Below are 6,943 nucleotides of genomic sequence, written 5' to 3' on the forward strand. Positions count from 1 at the left end.
TAGGGTACATCTAAGGACAAGGGGTCTGTAAAATAAAACACTTGCTTTGTGCAGGAAATACACTTTAATCTTTTCCTGATCTATTTGCTAAGAGTTCCATAGTGAAGCCTTAAACAATCTCAAGTGAATTCTTGAAATGTCAAAAGCCTGTTAGTTTCTCTACTTCCAAGAGTACTGAAGAGAATTCTGAAATTCAATGAAACACTTGGATTTTTACCACTTCCAGTTTTCAGGTGAATTTGAGGAAGCATTCAGGAGCCTAAATGAAAGCTCGAGTTCAATGATTGACCTGATGCTAACCAGGTCACTGTTCCAGTGAATTTCAGGATTGGAGACTCCCATGCTTGGTGAGGACAGGCAGGAAGTTCCTCATCCAGGATGAATCGTCAGGACTATAGGAACTGAAGGGATGAAGGGAATGATGAAAGGATCAAGATGCATTGTACTCATAACTGACAGGTTGAGTTGTAACTCCTTTGTGAAACTTAAAAATACTAAAAATTTCACAATGCCCTGATTTTTTAAGAAAGACAAGTAAGCAATCTTTTTCTCAGATTCAAAACAATGAGGTCTTCACAGGTGTTTTACCTTTGAATTTTTTTTAAAAAGATCATTGCTTTTCATTTTTATATGATGTCTTAAAATCAAATAGCTGATTCCTGGAGGAAAACTGGCTAATTAAGATCAGAATTATTCATGATACTCTTATTTCCAATAAATAAGAGCCTAGAGCTTAAAGAGGCTCAAGGACTGTCCCCAGGCTTTGGGTTCAAGCTCCAGGACTAGCAAAAAATTAAAAAACACTACATGGTTCCAAGAGTGTAAATTTTACTCCTTCAGTTTTGAAAACAATTTGACTTATATGAGGCTGTAAATGATTCTCAGGTATATTGTATACATCAGAAAAGTAGACAGCTAGAGGCATTGCTCAAATGTGAGCCCCTGCCCTAGCAAATGTGAGGCTCAGAATTCTAACTCTAATACTATCCCCACCTCAAAATTGTAAAAATAGGTTATAGTTTTCTTTATCAGCTCAGTATTGAGTTCACAATAATCTCCTTAATTTAAGACTTGTATTGCTTTCCACTGCCAAAAAATACTTGGGAAAAACGAAACAAAACAACACAACCCAAAAACTTGTGACTGGATTAACCATGACTGCAGTAAACGCTATGTTCCCGGCAGAACCAGTAAGTTCAAATGCAAATGTCTTTCCTAGCTTAAGACGCAGAGTTACAGGTTTTTGTTTTTGTTTTTAATGCCTTCCAATTGGGATCTCCAACAATATCCCCAAATATTCAAATATTTTGTTGGAAATAAAAGCGACATCTGCTCTTCATCTTGCCAATGTAATCACAGAAGAGATTGTGCCCCTGGGATGCTAGTGGGAAGGTGGATATTTGCACACCTTGGCACTTAGAGATATTCTTATGGCAGTGGAAATGGTCAGTTTTAGAGTTCTCTTATGACAGATGAGATGGAGCAGGCCTGGTGACTATTTCTGCCACAAATGAGACTTGATTTGTATTTGCCTAATTCCAGGCATGCTGCCATGCTGTAGAGTTTTGATTCTTAGAAAATTTGGTCTTTTTTTTTGTTTTTTAGAACAAGTCTCCATCAATGCAGGCTGGTCTTGAAACTGCCCAGATCTTTCCTCAAGCCTATTTACTGCTGGGCTTATAAGCATATACCACCACACCTATCTCTCGAGTTGCATTCCTTACTAAAGTCTATGGGTCCTATTTTGTACTGAAATGTCTATCTCTGGAATATTTGCTATTAGTATTTTGGTACTGTTTTCTTTATATTTGGGTCCATAAATATTTAGAATACAAAGTTCACTAAAAGTATTTACACTTTTATTAGATGTTTGAAAACAAATGATTTCTTCTAATGCAAAGCCTTCAAGAGTCACTTCCTGAGGGAAGGCTAGATGGTTCCACATCCACATTTTAAAAACAATGAAGCTGAAAGGAAGCATTTGCTGTTATTTTACTCTGAGCAATGATATTCACCATTCCTCTCCTATTTTGTACCTACAGAGCCACATTTATTAAACTTTTTATTTGTCTGCCTCTGAAGCAGACTGTGTTTCTTAAGGAGAGGGACCATGATTTATTTATATATGTATTTTTACTGTTCTTATAATAGAATTTCAAACAAAATCCTTGGCTTGCAACATCTAGTGATAAAATCAAATGGCAATTAAGAAGCATATATGTTTTTTTGTTTTTTCTTCTATGTATATGGAATCAAACCCAGGTCTTCATGCATGCTAGGTGAGCACTCTACCACTAGGCCAAACTCCTGGCCCGAAGTGTATGTGTTGTCTAATCATGGATATATATTTAAAGATTGAACACTAGAGGGCTGATGTTGGGATGGTCCAGAAGCAGACTTAGGGGAGAACAAAACACTTCTTAGGATGTCTTCACTCAGCATGAGTGAATCTCTGGCTTCTATCACCAGAAATAACAGCAAAGACTTTCCTAAGCTAAAGCAATTCAAATCTGGAGATCTGGATGAATTCTCAAAATACAAGTTCATATCCAGAAGCAGGTGAACATGCTAGGGATATTTTTAAAGGGTTGAACAAAGTCAGCGTTGCTGGGCGCTGTGGCTCATACACCATAATCCTAGCTATTCAGGAGGCTGAGATCTGAGGATCATGCTTTGAGGCCTGGGTAGGAAAGTCCATGAGACTCTTATCTCCAATTAACCACCACAAGATTGGAAATAGCCGAGTAAGTAAAAGTGTTAGAGCACTAGCTAGCCTTGAGCAAAGTAGCTCAGGGACAGCATGCCCAGGGCCTGAGTTAAACCCCATGACTGATTAAAAAAAAATCATAGTCTTTACCTTTGAGTAGTTTATAGTGTTCTGTTTCAGCTACTCGGGAGGCTGAGATCTGAGGATTGTGACTAGAAGCCAGCATGGGCAGGAAAGTCTATGAGACGATCTCCAATGAACTACTCCGAAAAAGGCAAACGTGGCACCATGGCTCAAATGGTAGAGTGCTAGCCTGGAGTAAAGAGAAGTTCAGGGACACTGCCAGGCTGAATTCAAGTTCAAGCTCCAGGACCAGAATAAAAAATCGTCTGGTTTTAAAATAAATTTTGATTTTATAGGGACTCACAGCTAGGAGACTGCCTGAGTCTTAGACTTCTGAAAAGTATTGAGGCTATTAATTTTTCATTTTTCAAAGACTCTTGGGATGGCCTACATGCATTTTGCATTATGGGATGGCCGGGGTGCCAGATGCAGAATGTTAGGATTTAAATGTGAAATGTCCTGCACAGGCTCCTGTGTTAAATGCTTGTTCCCCACACGGTGGTGCTATTTTGCAGGGTCTGAAAAGACAGGACCTTAGAGAAAGTGTGTCTGTAGGAAGGCTTTGTGGGTAATATCGTTTTCCTTGCCTCCACCCTCACATACTCTCCCCCTCTACTCCCCACCCCCCTCAGCTTCCTGACTGCAGAGAGATGAATGACCCTCTGCCACCATGATCTTCTCCTGCTTCACAGACCCAGGCGGTCACAGACTAAATCCTCTGAAAGTGTGAACCCTAATGAATGTGTGGACCATAATAAATCTTTCTTCTGTGATGAAATAAAATAACCAAAAGACAGCCAATGAAATTGTTCTAGGCAAGGAGTAGTTTAGACAAGCTGGGAAGAGTTAGATAATAACAGTGAAAATATTTGAAGAATGAGACTTGCCCCTTAATCTAATTATCTATTTTTTTTCTTTAAACAGAATTCTGCCTTAACACCGATGCAGGGAGATCTTGCTTATAATGCACATTCACTAGTTTTCCAGGGTAACAGAATGGACCCTGATCACCGTGGGGCAGGAGGTGGGTAGGGACATTTAAATGACAGCGTTGGCTTTCTCCTCTCAGTGCTGAGGGCCACAGAGGGCTTAGATGAGGTTTCTATTTGCTCTGCCTGAAAGCAGCAGTGCTTCCCAACGTCTTCACATGGTGGGACAGATAGAATGACAGTGCTTGGTTAGCATTATGGGGTTCACATGGTTAAAAGAAAAAAAAAAAGTGAAAGCAGGAAGCCACAAGTCCCCAGGCTCTGAAGTCCTCATCACAGCTAGAAGGAATTATTATGCTGGGCTCTGGAGAAGAAGTTTTGACTTAGAGATTGCTCACAGGAATAAAAAATTAAGATTGCTCATCGATGACAAAGAAAAAGACACTTTGATAGTTGGTAACAAAGATCTAGAGGTAATACAGTACTAGCATTAAGGAAGTAACAGACATGTGTTGGTCCCCATTGTCTATGTCGTATGTGGCAATGTTGTGTGCAAGTTAAAATTTCTTTTGTTGTGGAAGGGATATTTAACTTTCCTTGAAAAAAGAGGAAACTTGGAATTTTGTGCTGCCCTAAAATCATTAGGCTCAAGATCATAAAGCCCCCCCCCCCACCCGCCATCCAAACCAGGCTGAGCTGGATGTGCTAAGAGCCTGCTATACTAATAGCTGGTAGCTGTGTGGCTAGAAAGAAACTTTGCTTTGGAAGAAAGGACCACGCTATTTCAAATTATTTACATTAACTTCAAAGAACGAGTATATTGTTTTCCTTCTGATTTTTGCTTTGCTTTCAGTTGAGAAAGGAAAAAGATTTAATGATTGGCAAAGAATACTATAGACTCACAGACAAGTAGGGCTAAGCTGTGAAGGTGAGAATATAATTAGCTTAGAAGAAGTAAACACACAAAAAAGTGGCTTTGTTAACAAGGATTCCACCATCAGAGGTCCTGAAACTCAAATATCAAATAACCAAGATACCCAGTCACCTCAGTAAAAGCCGTATGTAGTGTTGTGGCTCAAGTGTCGGGGCACTAGCCTTGAGCAAAGTGTCTAAGGACAGTGCCCAGGCCCTGAGTTCAAGTCCTAGGACCGGCAAAAAAAAAGAAAACAATTAGGAGTTTATAGCAGAACACTTGTTACTGCCAGATGCCAACAAGAAATGAAGCTATACACAGATGCATACACACAGATTAGGACAATTTTAAAGTTATATCCAAGAAGGTTATGCCAGGAGGTCTTAGTTCTTAATGTTGAAATTTTTCAGAGTTCATTGAAACAATAAATTTTGAGGATTTTTGGAGTAAATATATTTCCACATGGATTGAGTGTACTGATAACACATAATAGGAGATCAAACTATTTGGGAAGGACAAGCAAGTGAGAACTAGCTAATTGGTGGGTATGCTCATTAACTGAATAATTAGGCAGCCAGAATCTCAAAGTACACTCTAATCCAAGGTTTAACAGAGTCAGGTGTTCAGGTAGATAACAAAACTTTTGAGAGTCACTTATATATCACGTAAGGCGCTTAAATCTAGAGCACCAATTCAAATCAATACTGTCAACAGAGAATGACAAAGGGTGGTCCTAACAATTAACCAGCATATGAGGCATAAAAAGTTCTGTGCTGGGCCGGGAGTTTGGCCTAGTGGTAGAGTGCTTGCCTAACATGCACGAAGACCTGGGTTCGATTCTGGCAAAAAGCCAGAAGTGGTGCTGAGGCTCAAGTGGTAGAGTGCTAGCGTTGAGAAAGTCCAAGGACAGTGCTCAAGCCCTGAGCTCAAGCCCAGGACTGGAAAAAAAAAAAAAAAAAAAAAAAAAAAAAGTACTGTGCTGTTTTGCCTTAGCCAGAGAATTGCCAAGACTAAGGAATAAAATTTATACCTGCATGCTCCACCTGGTGGTAGCTTTTAAAACTGCAGACACATGTTCTTCAAAATTGATGTGGGTGCATTAGACCTTGAACCTAGTAATTAAAACTGATGGTTTTATTGGGAAGAAACTCAAAATTCATTTCTTCGCTTTTTTTGTCAGAGAGGTAAGAGGTCGACCTTTTTGTAGAAATTAAACATAGCTTTAATTTTTCCCTGAAGGTAGATATGAATCAGATCCACTTCAAGGTCCTTTGATGTTTTATGATAAAACAATAACTTTCCTCATTTCACTGAAGATTTTTTCTTTTTCTTTTTCTTTTTTTTGCCAGTCCTCTGGCTTGATCTCAGGGTATGCACACTGTCCTTTGGCTTTCTGAAGTCTAGTACTCCACTACTTGAGCCACAGTGCCACCTCTGGCCTTTTCTGTGCATGTGGTACCAAGGAATTGAACCCAGGGCTTCATGCATGTTAGGCAAACACTCTAGGCCACACTCCTGGCCCCAGCTGCAGAGTTTTTAATTGTAGTATTTGATATTGATGTTTATTTTAGAAAAGTGATGTGGTAATTTTATTTGGTGTGTGTGTGTGTGTGTGTGTGTGTGTGTGTGTGTGTGTGTGTGTGTACATCCTATGACTTGAACTCAAGGCCTGGGCACTATCTTTGAGAATTTTTGCAAGAATATTCTTCTATCACTTGAGCCACAGCTCCACTTTCAGCTTTTTGGTAGGTAATTGGAAATAAGAGTCTCATGGACTTTCCTGACCAGGTTGGCTTTGAACCACAATCCTCAGATCTCAACCTCCTGAGTAACTAGGATTACAGGTGCCCAACTGTGATAGTTCTTTTCAGTGATTTACTGAGCAGTGATTTTCCTTGTTCTGAGAAGTTGCATTACTAAAAACTTACTTGTATATTACAAAAGTTGCCTCTAAAAATACAGATTAATTAAACTTGACATATATGTCTTATTTCTTTATTTTTGAATTCTTCTTTTTCACATCTAGAAGAGCAAGAAGGCCAGAAATTAAGAGATAACAGCCTGGTGAGAGAAGAAGTAGAGGAAGGGAATTCCAGGACAGTGTGTGAGGGTACGATCACCTGAGATGAGGCTGGAGATAGGCTCCTATCCCTAAGTATCAGTCCTCTACTCCCCTTCTTTTCCTTTCCTCACTCTTAATCCCTTAATGATTTAATGTCCTTCCTTTACTCAGCCCTATTCTGTCCTTACCATTCAAGACTTACTAAAGCA

This window comes from Megascapheus bottae, chromosome 6 (genome assembly GCF_031878675.1).
Source record: "Megascapheus bottae isolate mThoBot1 chromosome 6, mThoBot2.hap1, whole genome shotgun sequence".
NCBI classification, from domain to species: Eukaryota; Metazoa; Chordata; class Mammalia; order Rodentia; family Geomyidae; genus Megascapheus; species Megascapheus bottae.